Source organism: Nomia melanderi, chromosome 2 (genome assembly GCF_051020985.1).
Source record: "Nomia melanderi isolate GNS246 chromosome 2, iyNomMela1, whole genome shotgun sequence".
In the NCBI taxonomy this organism is placed as follows: Eukaryota; Metazoa; Arthropoda; class Insecta; order Hymenoptera; family Halictidae; genus Nomia; species Nomia melanderi.
This window is the reverse complement of record NC_135000.1, coordinates 4,052,403-4,075,733: the sequence shown is the minus strand read 5'-3', so window position 1 is coordinate 4,075,733 and position 23,331 is coordinate 4,052,403. Positions and strand designations below refer to the sequence as shown.

Below are 23,331 nucleotides of genomic sequence, written 5' to 3'. Positions count from 1 at the left end.
ACAGGAGTCTAATAAATATCGACACACGCGACAAAATCCTTTCTGCCAGCTGCGATTCCCGATTCTTATTCTTCTTCCCAGTGCGTCCGCTTGTCTATTCTCGTTTCCAGGCAGAAAAGGCCTGGCTTCCTCTTCGAGGCAATCTGAATCGATCTCTATCCTCTTTTCCGGTTGGAACCATGATACTTCGGAGACCTACTTTCCAATGGCAAAGTTTCCCCGAGAGGACTATATGAATAAATACTTTTGTTAGATATTATATTGTATTACGAAGCAATTTAGTTGTATGCAGATTTAAACGCAGAGATCTTGATGTTGTGGAGTGATGATTTGATTGTGTGATGTTATGATGACGTGATGCTATATTGATAAGATAATGTGATGGAATAATAGAGTGGTAGTATAGAGATTTGGTGATATTGTGATATGATTATATGATAGTGTAGTATGGGAATATGGTAATATGGTAATGTGGTAATATTGTAATATGATAATGTGGTAATACAATGTAGTAATGCAGTGATATGGTAATATAGTAATATTGTAATATGATAATGTGGTAATACAATATTATAGTAATGCAGTGACATGGTAATATAGTAATATTGTAATATGATAATGTGGTAATACAATATTATAGTAATGCAGTGATATGGTAATATAGTAATATTGTAATATGATAATGTGGTAATACAGTATTATAATAATGCAGTGATATGGTAATATAGTAATATTGTAATATGATAATGTGGTAATACAGTATTATAATAATGCAGTGATATGGTAATATAGTAATATTGTAATATCATAATGTGGTAATACAATATTATAGTAATATGTTAATACTGTAATATATTGAGAGAAATTTTGATTTATTTCTATTTCCTGTGCTGTTTCAAGTATCGTTGTCCATGAAAACCATCTGAGGAGTTCAATTTTCCTAAATATCATTACATGAATTCGAATAAACTAAAAACAACTATCTGAATAACTCAAATACTGCTCAAAACTGGACTCGTGCTGTTTTCTAATTCACGGCCCTAATTAAAAACAGCAGTAAATTAAAACAGAATAATACAGCAGCAGGGGTTGCGTTCCGATGTTTTCCTTCAAATTGAATCACGCGAATTTCTGAAATCCGCGGATCACGTGACGAACTGTGCCGCGTTGAATGTAAATGAATACGTCAACCTTCAAAAGCGTGTTCCGTGGAACGTCGAGGGCGGAACAAAAGCGATGGAGCAGCCCTCCGCGAGTGAAAGGGGTGCAGTTTTCTTCGGGGATGAAAAGCGCAACCGCGATACACTTTCCCGTAGACCGTACTCGACCTGGCGAACGAGTGCTACCGCGGTTTCGGCGAACCTTGTAACCCTGACGGGCTTCCCACCCTTTCTTTCCCCCTTTTCTTCGTAGTTCGACCCTTCCACGTCGTTGGAACGATTTTTACTTTTATCTTGATTGTTCGGTTTCTTGAGAACTCGGGGGAGAAAAAATTCTGATTCAATCCACGCGGTAAAATGAAAGTCAAGATGCTTGGAATATTTTTGTACAATACTGGAGGGCTTCGATACCTTTTTGTTTTATTACTTTTATTAATGTAGTAAAATGTTGTTAATAAGAATGTAACGAACGATTAGTATAATAAAATAGTATCAATGACAATGATAAAAAAGATATCGAGGGCTTCTAGTGTTGTAGTAAAATATTCCACGTATTTTGAACTTTTGGTGTTTTCATGTTAGACAATTTAATAAACGATAACAGTGAATTGTTTATTGCTGTTGTATCATCACAGAAATCAAATGAAACATGAAAAATATCTTTATTTTAGAGCAGTTACTTGTGACTTTTCAAATAATTATTTCAATTTCAGTGTTAGTTTAAAAAAAGACGAAAAATATACCATTATGATATTAACATGGAAGAGACTAGTAACAGATGTATGTAAACAATTACAAAAGCGGAAGAGTACAAAGGATTAAACATACTATATTATTTTACTACTTTTCTCCACTTTTTCCACATAGTCCAATTCTGCAAGTGAGCCATTTGTTTATAGAATCCTATTTGACACGTTGAATACCATCGGGTCACCGGTGACCCCCAACCAAATCGAATTACTGCATTCTCTCAGTTAAACATACTATATTATGTTACCACTTTTCTCCACTTTTTACATATAGTCCAATTCTGCAAGCGTGCCATTTGTGTATAGAATCCTATGTTCACCACAAGTCTCACTTATTGTAAGACAAGGGGTTGAACGAAGGAAAGGGGTGAAATCGTTCGATTCGCAGATCTCCACGGAAGAGGAACCGCGGCCAAAGGTCTCCGTTCGCGGAAATGTCTCCGCCACCCCCACCATCGAGTCTTCCGTGGCAGCGTCCGTGGGGAGAGAGAGTTTCCCGAAAGTAACGCGTGCCGACGACACGAGTCAGGTCGGCCAGTGGTGCGCGGGCCTTCGTGGCGCGAGTACGTGCACGCTGCCCCCGGGACACACCGTTCCTCCGTGAGTGCGCGAGATCGGACGATCGCACCCCTTTTCTTCCTTTAAACCGCTCTAAGGACTATTCTTTTTTCTAATTTTCTCGTGTCAAGTGACTGATTCTCTGACGATTTTTCTCTACCACGAAGACTTCGGCAATTGGAAGATAGATAGATTCGATAGATCCTCGATAAAGGTGAGCATTATTTTCTTGATTTTGTAGTTGGGGGTTATATGGATTGCTGGATTGAGGAAATGAATTTAAATTTTGTAAATTTTGTATGTGTAGAGAATAGTGTTATGTTGTATATACTGAAAAGATATATAATATTGTAATATTAAATCTAGTAAGATAATATGCATATAATGTTGTAATATTATAGATAATGAAATAATATGTGTATAATATTTTGTAATATTAAATATAATAGAATAGTATATTGTAGTATTATATTTAATATTATGATGTATTATTTTATTATATTATAATGTGAGATTTTATTGTTTTATTATATTTAATACTAGAACTACTGTGCCAGTGAAAATGACTAGTTTCGATTGTTTTGTTTCGCAATTATTTATATCTTAAAAACATTGAGTAGCCGAAGTGATCTTGAAAATAAATAGTTTCACTTGAGAACTTTAATAAATGTTTGGAGGAACTGAAAAGAATGTGTTGTTACAATTTTTATAGTATATAATGTTCATGCAGCTGTTGTATTATATATGATAAAATAATTTAGAATATTATTATATTATAATATTAAATATAATAAAATAGTTTCTTGTAATATTGGTATTTATTATTATAGTATATTATATTATTATATTGTAATGTAAGGCTTTATTAGATTTCAGAATATTTAATAATTAATTTCATGGTAAACAGAATACTATAGTGTAATATTAAATAAATAGTAACTCAGGCGAATGACAAAGCACGACCTTCAGTTAAGAGACAGAAGTAGTCCGTATGATAGGTACATAGTCACCCTTGATTCTTAATTTTAGTAATTTTGTGTTTTTATTTTTTCGATATTGTAATTAATAGTATTTCATACGATTGATGTGTAATCCTTGAAAATTGATAATGGATCTGTTTTATTGTTGTGTTTGTGTGGTAGTATTCATTTGTTAAATTATTTTGGATTTTTCGTATTTTTAGTACATTATTTATGAGAAAATAAATATTGATGTTAAACCACCAATTCGAATTTCATGTGATTGTTTAATAGGACGATTAATTTTCCGATGAATCGTATGTTACGTGTATAATATAGTTGTTTGCTATTTTGTTTTGGGAAATTGTTTGAATTTTTGGAAGATGATACATGAAACAATAAAAAAAAGTTATGGTTCCTTTGGAACGAATATTTTTGAGAAAATTTGATGAATTACTTGATATATTTAATGCGTTGTTTGAAATAATTTATTATTCGTGAAAGCACATAAGTAGTTCATTTAAAGGATACTGAATCACTTAAATTCTTCTATGAATTATTATAGACAGTATTAACAACAGGAATATTATTTTATGCGAATGAAGAATTATAGTTCTCTTTCTGTTTATAGTGTTACCTTTTCCCAGAAGTTAGTGAGTGACCTTGAAACATTTTGCATAGTACATTAGACGCAGTAACAGTCGAGACATCGTTTATCCTATAATAAATCAGAAGAACAAGGAAAATTCAACGTCCTCGACGAACAAAACGATAAATCAATAATTTCAGAATGAATCGCAAATGGAAAATCATGTTGTGTTAAATGTTTTTGAACTTGCCAGCAACAGTTGTTTTTTAATCTTCCATAAAGTTTCAAGTATTTACTCGCTATCGTTCACATAAATCCACAATAAAATCTCAAAATCAATAAAGAAGTATGGTAGCCATTTTGAAGCTACACAATGGCATATATTTCTGAAGCAAGCACGCACAGATCGTACAACAATATTTATATTGTAAAGACGTGTGCTAGTACTACCTTAAACGATAATTTCTCATTCGAAAACAATATTCGAACGTATTTTTGTTTCCTTCGAGCATAAATTTCTTATAATACTACGAACTTGCATTCTCTCTTATTTCAATGACAACTACAGTATTCCTTCGTGTTCCAAATCATCACCTAAAAGAAAGTTCAAAACACTTTATTATGACAGAATTAAACACTTATCATATTCAAATTTCTTCTATGAACGTAGATCATTTTCTAAAAATAAGACATTGTGTCATCAGAAAATTCGAAACACTTTATCATAAAAAGATTCAACACTTATCAGGTTCAATTTTTTCGTATACAGATTGAAGAATTAACTTTTTAAAAACAGCACTAAGAATTACCTCTAGAAACTACTTTCTTTCTAAAAGGAACACTCATAAAAAAATTCGGCACATCATCATCAAAGGTTTTACTCAAGTATAGAATAATATTCCTTGAAATCGATGAAAAGAAGTACTTTCTTAAATAAACTTCATCTGATCGTTACAACTCGATGATTATTCAATAAAAGATATCAAAATAATTGATTAACACTAAATTTACGAAACGCTTCAATTGGACGCATATTAAATTTCACAGACATTACTCAGTAAATGCTTATGTCGATTTTAATTAATGCAACAGCTAAAACGTGCATTTCAATCGTCTAATCTTCAAACCTCAAATTCCAAAAATCTAAATAAACGAATATCAGATTTTCCAACACCAATAAAATAAATTATACAATAAACGTCTGAGAACGTAGTGTTAATAGAAAATACCATGAAAGAAGTTATGGTTTCTTTGGAATGAATGCTTTCATTGTGAATATATCAATCACTCGATATATTTAATGCTTTGTTTGAAATAATTCATTATATAAAAAGGTACATGGTCAATCTAAAGGGTACCGAATAATATCCTGTAATCGACAACAAACAAATGTTAGCGATTACAAAAGCGAACGACGAGTGTTCCGAAGTTTGGCGCGCGTTTCGAATATTTCTAACGGAGAACAATGACAATAGTTATCTGAGAAAAGCGGTCGAGTAAACCGATTATCGTTACACCTGGATCATAACGAGGAAGGTTTCAATCCGTTTACCTGATCAAATTTGCATATTGTAACTCGCGTTAGAAGCCTTTCAAATCCCGCGCGAAATTTCTGATATTCGCACCGTTGGTATTTGCGCGAGAGGCTCGCGAATTCGTTATCAGTTTTTCCGGGAACTACCGGCCGGGATCGGAATAACCGAATTTGCGAAGAAATTGCCTGTGCAGTCGATTATGAGCGAGAACGAGGAGGCTCGCTCCGGGAACACTCGCAATTCCGACGGTTTTTAATGTAAATTTCCGTTTCATTTCGATGCCCGGCGAGCAAATTAATTTTTTCCGCGCAACAATTTGTTGCTGAGCGGTATTAAATTGCGAAATATTCCGTTAATTAAGGGAGGAGCGAATTTAGAAGCTCGCCAGAGTCAAATTTCCGGTGAAATCGCGGGCGTTTGTTTCGAATGAAAATGTCATGATAGAAATACAATTCGAAGCTTTCGATGATTAGTTGGGAGACATTTATTGGATTTATGTTCTTTGTTCTCGTAAATTAATATTTCAGTTTTTAACGGTTTTTAGTATTGTATTGTATATAAATAGTATAGAGAATAATAGTTAATTACTGATTGAAATGTTCAACTCTCATTAATCTCTTGTCAAAATGGAAATCTATTATCTAGGACAATTCTGGTGGAGATGGCTATCTTTGAAACTTTAAATTAGAACTAAAATAATTAGAAGATTTGATTTTCAAGCAAACTTTAATTACTTATGAAATGATCGACAAGAATTAGAATTACAAATGAAAGAACATGAATTTTAATGGTAATTGTGTCAATGATACTTGTACCTTATATTATACTTATACTTAACATACTATATTTATACTAAATATGCTACACATACTTGATATACTTATTCCTTATACTTAACTCAATATATATTATACTTATACTTAACACACAATAGCTATACTTAACATATTATATTTAGATTTAACATACTATATTTGGACTTAACATTACTACCTTCATACTTAAGATACTATACCCGGACTTAAAATACTGTATTCCTAGTGAACATATTCACAATTAACCCCTTGCCTTATAATAACATGTGAGACTCGTGGTGAAGGTTTTAAACAGAACTTAACAAATATAAATATTAGTCAATTATTGTGAATACAAATAAAATATTATCCTTTTGTTATCAATGATTATAATTTAAAGCAAACATAGGCATAGAATATACCTACAATTTGTCTCCCTTTTCAATAAATTATTAATGGCAAAGTAGTTGTGTCAATCACAGTTGAAAAATAAATTGTAGAGCAAGGGGTTAACATACTCACACTTAATATACTCATACTCAACATATTTATATTTAACCCTTTGCAGTCCATATTTCTTCCCTACTTTCTCCTCGATAACTCTGTATTATTACGATACTTTACTTGTAATGCATTTGAAAAAATAGTTCATTAGTAAATAGCAGTGTAAACGATTCATCTTGCTGATAATATTGAAAATAACATAACAATAGAATCTACTTGAAAAATATCTCGTCAAAGAATCACACTTATGAATAAAACTGATGCCGAGTCACGCTCGACATAGGAGCGCAAAGGGTTAATACACTTATGCCTAGCATTCCCCTTTTTTATGCATACGACCCACTAAAGAGCCCGCGAATCCCTCAAACCCATTCGTCACTGTCCCACGCGGGGATCGTGGCAAACCAAAACGCGAGCTTCCACGTCGTTCCCGACGGGTGTTTACGAAAAAAAAAACTCGGCGGGGGAGAAGACATTCGTAGGCAACGAGCGTGAATCCAGCGAAGCCATAATGAACCGTGAAATTTCCCTGGGTAACACGGTTTGGGATAAGGGCTGTTTACATCGCGCAGCCGGGCTTTCTGAAAAATGAAACGGAAATGCTTTCCGCGCGAGGTAAAACGAGGGTGGGCAACGAGCGAGCGTGTGTGTCGTTGCCTGGACGATGAAATATTCATTCGCTCATGCGAACGGCTTTATTGCCCGTGAAAGATGGATGACCGCGAACGAACGAATCGACAAAATGAAGGAAACAATTAGAAATTTCGCGTTCGCCACGGTGACATTGCGTTTGACGGATCATTGCGGTGATTCGAGTTTGCGGTACCGTTTTTAACCAGTTAACTGTGTTTGACGAGTGTACACGTCATCGTAAAGCTCGACATGATACCAATTCTTTCAGCGATGAATTCTTTATTTTTTCACATAAACATGTAATTCTTCTTTGCTTTGATCTTTCATTAAAATATACTCTACGTGCATTCGTTCTGCGTTCGACGAGTACACGCTCCATTTTTCGATTTTATCGCGCGCAGAACGAGAGGTTTTTCCAACTAAATTCCACAGTTAAGTGGTTAACACTATAACTACTAAACGAGTCAAGCGGAAGCGTTCCTGATTTCTTCTTTTTGCAATTGTTTGAAAGATAACAAATGTTTGTTGAAAAATGGTTGAAGAGATTGATTTAGCAATACGTAAACTGAATTTTAAGTCAATTGAAGCTTCAATAGATGCACTATTGGAGTTTCTATAGGGGAATTTCGAAAAGTCAATTTAATTGCGATAATTCTAGTGTTAATCCGTTTTAAGGCAGAAAATGACATTGTGGAGGGATTGTTGATTGATGTTAATGTTTCGGGAAATAAATTTCTTATCATACGATGAATTTTCTTGTTCTCCTATCTCAGCGATCAGCATATTTTTTTCTGTTTTAACTATTTATTTATAAGAAAGTTCCAAACACTTTGACGTACAAAAATTGAACAACTGAACATGACCAAATTTTGTTTATAAATGTAGAAGATTGTTTTTTAAAAATAAAATAATTCGTCATAAAAATATTTAACACTTATCACGTTCAATTTCTTTGCGTAAGTATTGAAGAATTTACTTTCCAAAAACTAAGAACTATTTCTAAAGTTATTATTTTTAAATAAAATCCTGTCGTACAAAAATGAACACTTATCAAATTTTTTACTCAAATATAGAATAACGTTTTTTGAAAATAAAAAACGAAATACTTTCTTAAATAAACTTCATCTAATCGTTATAACTGGATGATTATTTAATAAATTATATCAAAATAAATATTTCGATACACATATGTTTCATTTTAACCAATTCAGTGTTCAAAAACGATATGAAACAAAACAAATATTATCGGTTATAAAAACAAACAATGAATATTCCGAAGTTCATCGTGTTTTAAACATTTCTAAAATTTTTTTTGTAAGGAAATAATATTTCTATAAGCAGTTATGGCGGATCTTTCTTGAACGAGGATAACGCGCTTAGAGAAAGAAGAAATACCGAAAAAATTTCATTTGCCAGGAGTGTGTAGTTCCAAAATGGAGGACTCGTATTTCTCCAAGTTCATTTCGTTGTCCGCCTATAGGATTCCATTTCCGTCGCTTCGTAAAAGCGTGTGTGTGTGTACAAATAAGAGAAAATCCTCGGCAGATTCTACTTTCTGCTTTCCAGTTTTATTTAGTGGAACTTCCTTTTAATCGACGGGAAATTACATCGGAGCACCTTATATCTCCTCGGACTATGTACTTGCTCTCTCCTTAATCAACAGAATTTCATTTCTGTAAAATTCAGTTCTAACATACAGAGAAACTGAATTATGGCTTCCTGGAGTTTTCTGAATAAAGTTTCTTCATATTTTCTTGTGGTTCATAATTTATATTTGAGAAGGTTTTATCTGTCAACCGTTGACTCTTGGTCTTTTCAACCCTCTTTCGTTATACAATTAAATTTTAATTGCACTATTAAGATTTTAATTACAACAAATATATATATAATTTTTCGTTTAGTTAATACTATTCTAGATTTACTTGATTTAATTTTCAATTTATAAAGATTGTTATATACTTACAATAGAGATCTCAAATGTTTGGTAAATATGAAATTTATTAAGTTCTAAATGAAATATTCTTGTGCTATTGATATTTTCATAGTAAACGTAGACTTGTAGAGAACACAGAATTTAATTGTGCTCTAACAAGTTACAGTTATGAAGAACGTTCTAAGGTACATAAATCAATGATAAGTTAAATGGTTCCACGAAGTTTGTAAATCTTCCGCATAGAAATCAAGGGTCAAAGATCAAGGTAAATATTAATTTAGTCCAAAATTTAATAATTAGTAATTATATGATATGATTGTATATTAAATTTAAAATAAATTTAGTAATTAATTACTTATTAACACAAATTTAGAGAAGTCAAATGAAATTCAATAATAAATATTGTATTATCATAAATTTGGAGGAATACTAATTGCTAATTTTAATAAAAATTCATAAAAAGGGCTACTAATTATTAATTCTAATAAAAATTCATTAAAAGGGATACTAATTACTAATGTTATGAGACTGTAATTAATGAAATCACATAAAAGTCTCCCACTGTTAAAACAATTCTTTTCGTTATCTTCGTCCCATTTTGCTTGAGAATCGAGCACTGCGGGACGTCCGTCACTTTCTTCACTTTCCGTATACGTTACACGAATTTCGCGTTGTTCTCGACAGTCGCGAGCTGGCCTCTACACCTTCCGCTAATAGACTCGGCCCTATTTATAGGGACACTTATTTAGAAGCTCACGCTGAATATTTAGCGTCGCTGGTTACAGCTGTCTCACGAAAAGCTGCAGCAGAACCGTGGGCAGATTAATAGCAACTAGAACTGCGGAAGTTTATGGAAACTTCACAGTTTTCTAGGAACATTCAATGAAATTCCATGGCGGTTTGTGAATGGTTCGCGTAAACTGAGAACAAAATGGAACATTTCCGTCCTACTGAATCTTTCTCTCATTACTATTCTCTTCTTTGAGTATTTCAGTATTTTGTTCATGAAAAGTAATTTATTTAATAATCTAAATACGTGCGATATTATTAATTATAATAGTTTGTTAAAGAGAAGATAGGAAAATAAACATTTAAGCAAAATTATAAAATAGAAAATTTAATATTCAATTTTGTATCATGTATCAACACATGGAACACCGAAATAAAATAGTTTTAATTTATGCAAGATATATCTTTATGTTAATCGCAAGAAGTGTGATTGATACTTCATCAAAAAATACTGAATATTTGTTAGGAAAGATATACTCGAGTGTGAAGCGTTAATATTACTTTGTCAGTTACTTCCAAAATAATTTTAAGTTTTAGGAAAAGGGTTGAAATGCTACAGATCAAACATATTGAGTCATCCCATGAATAATGCAGTGTTTTATATTTGTTTCATTTTTAAAAATGAAGATGGACAAAACTTGCTTTTAATATAAGACATGTTCTCCTCCCTTATCTATAAATTGTCTATCTATACATTATTATTGCTTTAAAAATAGTTTTGTTTATCTTTATTTATAAAAATAAAAGGAATATTGAAAGTTGTATTATGTGTGGGGTTACTCAATATTTTCGTTTGTTTCTGCATAATGTAAATCCGCAAAAGTCTACGTTTTATCGATTGGAGTAACGGATTATTATAATTACACAGACCTACATAATTTAACCCTTTGCACATGGTCGGTGACTCTCAATCGCCACTCGGTTTGACACGGTAAAATTGTAAAGTTTGATATTTAATATTGAATTCTGTCATCATACAAGGGGTTAAATTCTGTTGAAACTAATTTAACTAATTTGATTTAATTCATACATTTCATTTAATTAATACATTAGTTAAATTAGTTTCAACAGAATTTAACCCCTTGTATGATGACAGAGTTCATTATTTAATATCAGACTTTATAGTTTTTAATGAATCACTATGTGAAATATTGAAGTAAAATAGGTTTGCCCCTTAATTTATTAATTAAATTGACAATTTTTCTATGAAAAATAGAATAAACTATACAATTTTGTAGGGATAATAGTATTTTTATCAGAATAATCTAAATTTATGGTTACTTTGTAACGAAAGTTTGTTTTAGTGAATGTTCGTTTTGTTATTATTTTGTTGAACTTTTGCACAATATAAGTCCATGAAAATATTGTAGTAACAAAGTTCCGCGTGTCGGTATTTTAAACTTTCATCCATTTAACAAATTAGCAGAGGGTAAACATAGTTAGTTGAAATTAATGGTACAAGAATCCAGCAAGCTTGTTAAATACAATGAGAATATTTATAAGCGTGTAGGATGTTGCACGAAATTATAGAATATGGAATGTAACAAAAATTTCTGTGAATTACCAAAGGTTTCACAAAGTTTTTAATTAAACCAGAATTTATCGAATTCAAATTCTGAACACAAGAGTTCATTCAATTCCGTTATTATATTCAATTTTGCATATCTATTACATAAATCAATATTTCTCTATAAATACATTTTTTTTAAATATTTGTTAAATAATATGAAACAAAAACCAATCACAAAATCATTAGTTTCTATAAAATATTCTAACCGATTTAAAGAAAAAAAATCCAGGGAAAATTTATTCTACATAATATTCACCACTTCCTTTATTAAATCTACTTTCCATACTAATTACTAGATTACAGAATTTTATGCATTTATGGAAATCTTAAGAGTGTAAAAATGCACAGGTTGCACATATTACAAGAAAAATGCATAAAATCTCCAAAGTGTAGTACTTTTTATGGTATTTCTTAAAAAAGACTATTTTCCATCGTAATTATGTTCTTAAAATCTTGGATTTGCATAAATATCCTCAGTTTATCAATTACAAACGCGAAACGCCTAGTACAAGTTTCAAAACTACAATTACCAACACACCTATCCCAATCGATCGCCAGAGAAATCATTTTCCCTGGAAATTCAAACTTCCGTCCACAAAGGAAACACATTTTCCGTGTTTCTTTTAAGTTTATATAGGTTAGGCGTCCGCCATTTTTAATTCCGCCGTTTTGAAACGGGCAAGCGAGCAATTACTGGCGGGTCGCTTAAGGGGGAACCTAGAGACGTGCTAAACATCGGTAAACTTTAAGAATTTTTTTGTTAACTATTAAATGAACACTTCTGATTTGTCATGTGTGTGTACCTGTGATTGTCTGCTTTACGTTTATATATTTGCTGATAAGGGAAGTTATCAAACCGAAAATTCAAAAAATTAATGAAACTTTGTGTATAAGTAGAGTAAGTCAACCTTAATACATTGCAATTTTTGTTCTAAAACTTCAAATTTTTCAAAATATGAAGAAAATGAGAAGAACACTGTAGTTTTCGTTAAAACTTTTTTTCTTCTATTCAAAAGCCTATTTCTATTCCAAAAATTAGCTTCAAATGTTCATAAGAAATTAAACGATTGCCATATCGAAAAAACTGTACATTATATTTTAAATAATACATTTCTATTTTTAAATCCACAAAGATATTTGTGTTCGAATGTTTCAGCCCGCCAACAATAAATATTTTACGACAAAGCGTTCCGAAGTTAACAAATAACTGCGTCATTTTATAACATTTCAGCTTAGTAAAAATATAAATATAAAGCAGATGATTACAGTTACACACTCAAGAAAAAGTCAGAAGTTTCCAATTGATAATTATTAACAACAAAAATTCTTAATATTTACCTGTGTTTACCCTTGACCCTTTGCAGTCGATATCAGTTTTACTCACAGGTGTGACTCTTTGTCAAGATATTTTTCAACTAGATTATATTATTATGTTATTTTCAATATTATTATTAAGAAAAATTGTTTACTCTGCTCTCTACAAACTAATTATTTTCTCAAATGCATTTCAAATAAAATATCGCAATAATACAGAGTTATCGAGGGAAAAATGCAAAAGAAATTCGGAGTGCAAAGGGTTAACTCCAGCGGTTCGATAAGAAAATCGGTCATGTGTGCGTATGTGTATTATGGGTGTGTCGGTTTTGCGGGTTTGATCGAATCGACCCGCAGAATCCCGCGAGCCGAGAGAGGATTAGATATCGTGGCTCGTGCAAGCCCGATCCGCATGATAATTGGGGTCGGTCGGGCTTCCCTCGGACACACCGGTGGCCACCGGTATAAATTAATATTTCGAACTGGAACAGACAAGAAGACTGACAAGTGTCTGCTGATTCCCAAAGAACCGACGGGAATGTCCGTCGTTCCGTTTCGAACGAGAAACAGAGAGGGACTCATCGTCAAACGTGCCGAATGCAATCTGCAATTTGCAACCCTTTGAACCTGTTTCCCATTAGTGGTGAGCACTGTTCGAATGAAAGTTTCTTTAAATGATTACAGTGATGATTAATTGTTATTTGATTGTTTGGTTAATTGGATGAAACTTTGTTGGAGTGATAATGGCAATAATCAATTGTTTGAATAAAACTTGTTTTTAAGGACAATAGCAATAATTAATTGTTATTCGAATGAAACCTTCTTTGAATGAGAATAATAACAATTAATCGGTGTTTGGTTATTAGTTTATTCGAATGAAAGTTTCTTCGAATAATAATAATAACAATAATCAATCGTGGTTGTTAGGTTATTCGAATAAAACTTTGTTGGAATGACAATGACAATGATTCATTGTTATTCAAATGAAACTTGCTTCGACTGACAATGACAATAACTTATCATTGTTCGGTTTTTAAGTTATTCGAATAAAACTTTCTTTGAACGACAATAACAATAATTAATCGTTACTCAGTTATTCGACTAAAATCTAAACGTTATTCATTTATTTTTTCATATAAATGAAATATAACCTGCCTATTACCAATCTATAGTCCACAGAACAAACGTAGACACAGAGTAAGCATCAAATTCCCTTCCTTCCCTACTAAATTATGAATAATAAACTAATTATTTCTCAACCATGATCGACACTACTACGTTATCAACAATTCGTTAAATAAGGACAACAATCCCATGCAAATTCTATATCTATATTCACCAATGCTTATGTTTGTTAAATTCTCTGTAAAATCTCCACCACGAGTCTGCCACGTTTCGACAAAGCAAGGGGTTAAACGCTGGGTAGTTCTACCGTGAACTCAGCCGAGAAGCAAAAAAGAAAGGAGGAAAACAAAGTGAAACACAGAGTCCAAGCCAGCGTGAACATCGAATTTATCGAAATCCCGAGCACAAAGGGATCCGCAAGCGTCTCGGAACGCGTCGTTGCAACATTTCCCGGAGCCAGTCGTATCGTTCGCCGTCTGAACGGCCGGCTTAGCGGCCAAACAATAGAAGAAAAGGGTTTCTCGAGGAGCGGGGGTAGTTTGGACGCGCTGTAAACAGCCTCGGCCGGTGGAAGGGGAAGAAAACGGAGGTACACACTATAAGGGTGCTTCCAGCGTCGTCGTATCCCGTTTCACCCCGTGCGGCGGTCATCCGAACGTTGCACCCTCTTGAATAGCTTCCAGTTTGCCCCCGCGTTTCGACGATTCTCGGTGGGGTCGTGTTGGTTCCGTAAAGTGGACCGCGAGTCACGTGATCCGGGGAGGATCGTGTGTAAGCGCACACCTGTTTAGGGGATGGTAGCTGTTGAACTGCTCCGGGTCAGGTCCCCGTTACGTTTTTTTTCCTCGTCTCGTTGAGGGGACCGCCTAAGGGCTGCCGGGTCTAAAAACACAGCGTTACCAAGGATATCGCTCGGGGGCGAGAGACTCCGCCGCCTGGGGGTGAAGCGGGGTGAAATATTTAGAGTACGGGACAAACTGGTAGCTGGAAGCTGTAGTGCTTGTTCCCCTCGGGCGTGACTTGGCGCGCAGGGTGGACCGACTGGTGCTTGGGAAGAGATGACGGAGGAAGAAAGGAGCGAAGGAATGGGAGAAGTATGCGGGGTTAGCGAAGATTGGGGTATGAGGGATGTGCGTAGTTTTCTTTTGTTCTTGTCCTTGGTGATTCTGTTTTATTAGTCTTCTTGTTTCTTCTTATGTCTGGAGAGGTGGATATGAAGATGTATTTCTTGTTCCTGGTTGTTCTTCTATCTGAGTGGGTAGATGTGGAGATATATTTCTTGTTTCTTCTTTTGTCTGAAGAGGTAGACATGAAGATAGGTTTCTTCTTGTTTCTTCTTCTAGTTAAAGAGGCAGATATGAAGATATAATTATTCTTCTTTCTTCTTATGAATAAAGAGGTAGATATGAAGATATAGTTCTCCTTGTTTCTTCTTCTAAAGGGGTAGATATGAAGATATAATTCTTTGTTTCCTTTTAGTTAAAGAGGTAGATATGAAGATATAGTTCTCCCTCTTGTTTCTTCTTCTAATGAGGTAGATATAAAGATATAATTCTTTGTTTCCTTCTTCTAGTTAAAGAGGTAGATATGAAGATATAGTTCTCCCTCTTGTTTCTTCTTCTAATGAGGTAGATATAAAGATATAATTCTGTTTTTTCTTCTTCTACTTAAAAGGCAGATACAAAGATATATTTCTGCTTCTTATGTCTTCTTCTATCTGAAGGGGTAGATATGGAGATATATTTCTTGTTCTTGTTTGTTCTTTTGTCTGAAGAGGTAGATACGAAGATATAATTCTTTTTCTTCTTCTACTTAAAAGGTAGATATAAAGATATATTTCTGCTTCTTGTTTCTCCTTCTATCTAAAGAGGTAGATCTGAAGATACATTTCTTCTTCTTCTTTCTTCCCTTTGTCTTCTTTTTTCTTCTACTAACTCTTCGTATCTTCCTTCTTCTAGGTTTCTTTTTTCTTCATACTTTTCTCTTTTTCTTCATTTTTTTCTTCTTCTTTTCCACTTTTCTTTTACTTTTTCTTCTCTTTCTTCCAGCGTTCTTCTTTTCGAATATTCTTTCTTCTCTTTTAGTACTTTCTTCGCTTTCTTCTAGCTCCCTTCTATTCTTAATATTTCTCTTGCCCTTGTTCTTCTTCTTTCTTATTACTTATTACCTGTTCTCCTATTTTTCTTCTTTCTTCTCCATCTTTTTCTACACCTTTACAACAAGTAAAGTTATTCCATCTAAAAGTTTCTTTCTCTACGACTTGTTATCACACTCGCAATAAGTTATTAATACATACTTCTGAAACGGGGGTGAAATATTTTTCTCTCCCCTACGTTTGCGTTGTCCAGACAACTTGGCAATGAACGTGTCAACAGCAGACGGACGTATGATCTCACCGGCGAATTTCTCCGATCTGTTTTCACATTTTCTTGGTCGATCCGACGGCGTTTCCTTAAATCATTCAACGGCGCGCAGTAGGAAAACATCGATTTTTCCGTGGCCAATAATCAATTTTTCGGTGTTCTTAAAGAAACGAAATAGTTTGTTCAATTAACAACGGATTAACTACCAATGATAAATATAATACGTTTCTCACATAATTTTAAATATACAATATTACTCCTAACAGTTTTTCAAACATTTTGCATCATTGTATTCAGTAAGTATACAGTAAAATTATGTTCTAGTTTTAATAATTTTATTCTATTATATTTATTAAAACATTTAACTAAATACATACGTTGTATTGCTAGAAAATATTCCATTATTACTACAGAATCAATTTATTTATTAATAAATCTTATAGACCAGTGTCATTCATTTCCATTAATTTAAATTTTAAATTAACAAAAAAATTATTAATCTTAATAAATATACATTTAAAATTATATTACAATTTTAACCATTTTATCGAATCAACTTATCTCCATTTATTCAGACATTACAGACTTCCGTCCATTAAAACTAAGATTTTCCCCGCTATACATCGACTAGTGATCTCGCGATCCATGACCGACCAATCAACCGACCGTGTGTAGCGTAAACATCCGCGTGCGTTAAATCGTCGGGGCTCCACCCGTAAATTCTCATTGAAATCGCCCAGCCACGGTTGACGGGCACTACTTGTGTACACGCGATCTCGACAGAATAATTGACGATTGGAAAGTTCGCCTTGCGCCTGGAAACGCTGCTGTTTCCTGTTTGCCGTTCAATTATTACCCTTTCCGCGAAAACAAGGTTGAACTTTACCTCGGTGCATCAGTTTTTTTCAAACTTCTCTTTACATGTAGGTAAGGGCACCTAACATGGAACACTTGACTTGAAAAGCTTGCCAGAACGAGATATATGGATATTTTTTAATGAAACTTTCAATAAAGCACGGAGAAATTAATTAACATTCATACACTGATCGATAGTAACACAAAAATTTAAATATCTTCGAATCATGGTAGAAAATGTAAAGGCAAAAACAGTGGTTTGAAAAAATGGCACCTACTATGGAACACTTGACTTGAAAAGCTTTCCAGATAGAGAAATATGGATATTTTTCAATGAAACTTTCAATAAAGCACGGAGAAATTAATGAACATTCATACACTGATCGATAGTAACACAAAAATTTAAATATCTTCGAATCATGGTAGAAAATGTAAAGGCAAAAACAGTAGTTTGAAAAAATGGCACCTACTATGGAACACTTGACTTGAAAAGCTTTCCAGATAGAGAGATATGGATATTTTTCAATGAAACTTTCAATAAAGCACGGAGAAATTAATGAACATTCATACACTGATCGATAACAATGCAAAAATTTAAATATCTTCGAATCATGGTAGTTCATAATTGTGATATATTTATAATTTCCAAAAATTTGTAAATTGTAGTCAAAATATTAAGAAAAACAATAAGTAGAATTTAATAAACCCTGAAAATAATGAATTTTTTAAAAGATTCTTTGCCTAATAATGACACTAACAATTTTATCAACTGAAAAAGACACATTGTCACAACTGTAAACAATAATTTAACTAATATTACCTCCTCCAATTTTCCAGCGTAGTGAATAAGTCATTACCGTCATTACGGTCCACGAAATCCACGATCAAGTCACCACTGACAATTTTACGACGCTAGTTTAGTACTCATACTGCGCTCTCATATCTTGGTGCACGAGGCATGAGCTCGAACACGTGGTTCCCACGAGGTGGCCTGAGAATTAATAAAGGAGAATATTTTAGTTCCACTGTCCTGCCATTGCAAAGTTACGACCCATATTTTTTCCGTTTACAAGAGCACACCGACTGAGTTATTGCTAATTATGTAATACACAGTGCAAAATGAAAAGCAAATAATTCCGCTGAACAAATAACAAGAGATCCGTAAATACTTATTTACATAAATCTCGTCTTCTTGGATATATGATGTTTAATGAATAATTTAGCTTCGTCGACTGAAAATTTTGTATATTTTCAAAAATCCCTTACTTCGCAAGCTTAATTGACCTACTTCATAATGTAGTCGGAAAATAATTTCCATGCAAAATTCCAATTTATACGAATACAATTACATATATTTTTAAGAATGCTTTTACAAAAATGGAATTATAGTAAAAAATCATTTGCCCTAATAACTATTATAAAAAATACTGAACTTTGGATATTTTATATTTTTCGAGTTGCATAAATTTTGTGGAACTCTGCAATTTCATATTTCTCATAAATGCATAAGAATCATTAATACTATAATTACAACAACAGAATTACGATAGAAAATAATTTTCCCCAGGAAATATTATAAAAAGTACCAGATTTTGAATATTTTATATATCTTTTTTGTGACGCAGTAATTCTGTGCAATTCCGCAATTTCATGTCTGCCGTGAATGCAAAAACATCCACAGTCCAGTTATTAATGTTCGAAACGCGTCGGTGTAAACTGGTTTCGTGACCCCGCGAAGGTTTCGTGTTCGATTTGTCATGCAAACACATGAACGTATAAAATTACCTTCCCCGGAATGGAACTCGATTAAACGAACGAGCTGATAATCGAGGCGCGAGTAGTTTATTGCCAAGAAACGCTTGGCGACGGTTCATTCTTGCATTGGAATTATTTCGAATTGTTACGAATGCGAAATGAAAATGATTATTCAAGATGATCGCGTTCTGATTACTTTTGTTCCTGTTGCGCTTTCACACTGAAGCACTGTGATAATCAACAGCTGTGTATATTGCGAGTTACTCAGTAGAAACTAGTTTTAGCTGAAAACAGTTTCAGTTATAACAGAATTATTAAATTATTAAGTAATAATATCAAAAAAAAATTTATGTTATTTCAATTTATTTTAACATAAACTTAAGTTACTCCACTTTCTTTTAACATAAATTTAAGTTATTTTACCTTCCTTTTGATTATATGTCACGTTAATTAGCTGGATCGATATATAACGAATAATTCTATTTAGTAAAGCATTTTGAACATTTCTCTATTTCGAAGTAAAACTGTCGCAGCAATATTTTCACATTTTCAAAGGTGTAATATTCGCCTGGTTTTCTATACAAAATAAGAATCAATTTATAGAGTTGCTGAAAGTTTCTATTCAACGACAAATTGAAGTAGTAAATCACGAGATAGAATATACAGGAATAAAATCATTGGTCATGTAGCGCAGGAATGTTGGTTAATAAATGCTGATTAAATAAGACGAATGTATCGTCGAAAGTAAACGCAAACATTACGAGAGGAGATTTACACAGAAATCCCGTGTATCGGAATCGTGAATTATTTGCCGGTTCGTTGATAAATCAACCTCGCCAGCCTGGCCAACGCAAGTAATTAAAAACTAATCCCGATTCGAGGGTATTAATCTCCAGGCGAAATTTGATAAGCCATGATTCCCAGCTTAATCGTCGAGGAACACGCGACACCGGAATGGTTTCCCTTCATCCCTTTCTATTACATTCTCCCGTGAGACTTTCGATAATTAACGGTCGAACGCCGGTGTCTGGGTCCACTTTGACCCAAATTTACGAGGGATTGATTCAATTTCTTATTTCTCATTTCTGTTAGATTATTGTTAATAGAATTTCTCAGTGTTATTGCTGTTATTATTAGTAGAATTGTTGTTCTTATTATTATTAAAATTAGTTTTATTGCTATTATTATTATTTGAATTTTTATTGTTATTATTGTCATTGTTATCAGATTTTATATTATTACAGTCGTTATTATTCCATTTTTTAATGATTACTGCCATAATTACTAGACTTTATGTTATTATCGTTGTTATCGATGTATTACATTAAAAATAAAAAGATCAATACCTCTCTTAGAAGAATGTCTGAAAAACATATCCAAAAGCAATCGATAATTCATAATTTTAATAATTCAATTGTATATTAAAATTAATAGTTACACTGCAATTTCTGATTTAATTGTAAACCGTTATATACTCGTAATTCTTAATTATGATTCACTGCGACCACCTCAATTTCAATCGTAAATAAATAACAATTAATTATTTATTGTCTTCAAAATACTGTCATCAGAACATTTCATTATGTTATATTTTGTCCTACATTAAACTACTATTCAAATTGTTAATTACCGATTTTCTAAAACTATTTTTCTCAATACGTTTTTCTAAGATATGTGTTAACCTTCCTATTAACTCCTTGGAGACGAAGATTCTTTGAAACATACAAAACCTTCGAAAGACGAAGCTAAATTGCATCTTTTATTATAAATTATTATATATAAATTAATATTAATATTACTATTATATACAAATTATGTTCATTATCGGTTACTTAAATAATTGAAAAAATGGAAACTACGTACATCTCTTGCTGTTTAAAAGATTAAGTCATTTCTCCGCGACTTACGGTTCCAAATGTGAAAATTTCATCTCGTCGAAATATCGACGTTCATCCGCAAATGGTTAAATTTGAACTCTGGATCTGTAAGCATCATTATCCATAAAACCATCAAAAAAAGCCCACTCTTCCGGGAAAAATATATTTTCCAAACCGTTTTTCTCTCCCTCTCTTTCTCTCTCTCTCTCTCTTTCGCGTTTTGTTTCATCGTGTAGAAATCGTGTAGAAATCAGGTGAGAGCGCATCGAACGCAAACCCTTATCACAACCTATATTCCGCACATCTCTGGCAAGTTCAAATGTCGAGTCGTTAACGCGCGCGAGAAAAAAAGCTCGCGAGAACGTTTCATTGGGAAAATAAAATCGATCTCTTCGCGAGAACAGTTACCAATTAAAGTAAAAAGTTACCGGAACGAAACACCGTCGGCGTTTCGGTCGGACGGCCATTTTGAATCGAGCCTTTAAGCCCCCGCCGCGTGACAATAGCAGACGAACGTCCGTTATTCCTCCGATGAAACGAAATTTCAAATGAAAAATTTGAATCGTTCTGTTCGAAGAATCGTTTTAAACAAACGTTCACGATTTCCCTTATAAAAACATTGTTTTACAAAGATTATGGGCTTAACATATGGATCATTTTTGGTTCCTAATTGAGGGCCATATTAGGTAGTCATTTAACACATTACGTACTGTTAACGAGAAATCTCGTTTTTATATAAAGACACTTAGCTGTGCAACTTTGCTAATTACCACAGCATTGAAAAAAATATTAAATTTGATTCGAATTGATTATATATTTAAAATATATTACATGACAAGATGATGTCTGAGTTTTTGTGTATATATAAGTTGATCTCACTGAAAATTGTCATTTGTGCAATTCAGTTTTCTGAAAATTACAATTATTAAATAAATAACAGCTGTTGTCGCAGGAATTATTGAAGGAATTGATTTAGCAATACGTAAACTGTATTGTAAATCAATTAAAGTCTCAATAAATGCACTCTTGAAGCTTCTATCGAGGAATTCGCATTGAATTAATGTTATAACACATTAATATTTTATTATTGTTATTATTATTACTATTATCATTAATATTTTATATCTTAAAAACAAAGGTAGTCTGTATAATACGTAAGTAATCACATAATCACCTTCAAAAGTTCGTTTTTTCTCCAATTAACATAAAACGGCAGCTCAATTCTGTTTTTATAGGATTTTGATTCTATTTTGATTTTCTTGTTACACAAGACATTTAATTTATTACAAATTAGAAAAGAAGATTATTTTGTTTTCAAACGATTTTGTTTGGTTTAACGCAAATTGGAAAAAAGATTTACCTTCTTTTTCCATGATTTGGCTTGACTTAATACAATCGCCCAAATTTTAATTTTCATACAGTTCATCGTATTATTTCACTGATCTCTCAGGTCCGGAACCAATCGCTATGTTTCTACAGGTACAATATATATTATTACACGAATTTTTTTCAAAGGGAATTTGAGTATCGAAACAGAATTGGCTGCACACGCAAATATCCGTTTTATGTAATTAAACGTTAACGCAAACGGTACTTTGCTCATTCAGAAAATTCTACATAATTCCAATTTCGCGTTTACAATACCGCGGAGATTGAAACGGGAACGTGACTAGGCGTGAATAATTCGTTAACCTTTTAACTGTGCGTTCCCCGGACGTGAGCATTCGCGGAAGCGAAACTCGGGTCGAATTAAATTAATATAGTAAACACTCTGTCGTGCAATACACTTCGATATTCCATGGCTTATATCAGCACGAATATGATTCGGTGGAACAGAGAAATGATTTGTTAAACGAACTTAAAAACGAAGATCTACTGAGGAACAAAGCCGAACGTGAACAACGAGTTAACTCGTCTCAAAAAATGAACATGAAAACGAACGTTTCTATCGCAATGCGAAACTTTAATTTTTTTATAACTTTTCAACCAATACTCACTACCAAGAAGTTTAAACGTATACAGAACAATGATCTTAGCAAACTATGTCAAGATCAAGGTCATACGAAGGTTACTATCTTGCAAATGAGCACGAAAACACCCTATTCCCGTACATATTCTTGCAAATATCTGGAAAACTAAGATCGAGCGGCAACACTTATAAGAGAAGGTTGTTCAGAATCAAGTTTTCAACAATATATTTCAAGGCCATCAAAATCGGTGAAGAATCAGTGTTTCGAATAATTACCGTGTTTTCTATTGCGTGAGTAGA

The 23,331-nt window shown here is 33.0% G+C and overlaps 1 protein-coding gene and 1 long non-coding RNA gene across 6 annotated transcripts in view; one reads left to right on the top strand and one right to left on the bottom strand.

The window, feature by feature from the left end:
- Positions 1-2,421: 2,421 nt before the first annotated feature.
- The window catches only part of Stacl (SH3 and cysteine-rich domain-containing protein), a 111,472-nt gene continuing 90,562 nt past the window's right edge, over positions 2,422-23,331 (top strand). For all 5 annotated transcript variants that reach the window (XM_031974359.2, XM_031974356.2, XM_031974355.2 and 2 more), the window contains exon 1: positions 2,422-2,681. The gene's annotated coding sequence lies outside the window, so the exon portion shown is untranslated. The remainder of the gene's footprint in view (positions 2,682-23,331) is intronic.
- Positions 14,195-18,354, bottom strand: LOC116425986 (uncharacterized). The gene is made up of 3 exons (XR_004234813.2): positions 18,251-18,354; positions 16,509-16,735; positions 14,195-16,423 (listed from the first exon to the last, which is right to left on the bottom strand). It is a non-coding gene; the product is annotated as an uncharacterized LOC116425986 (long non-coding RNA).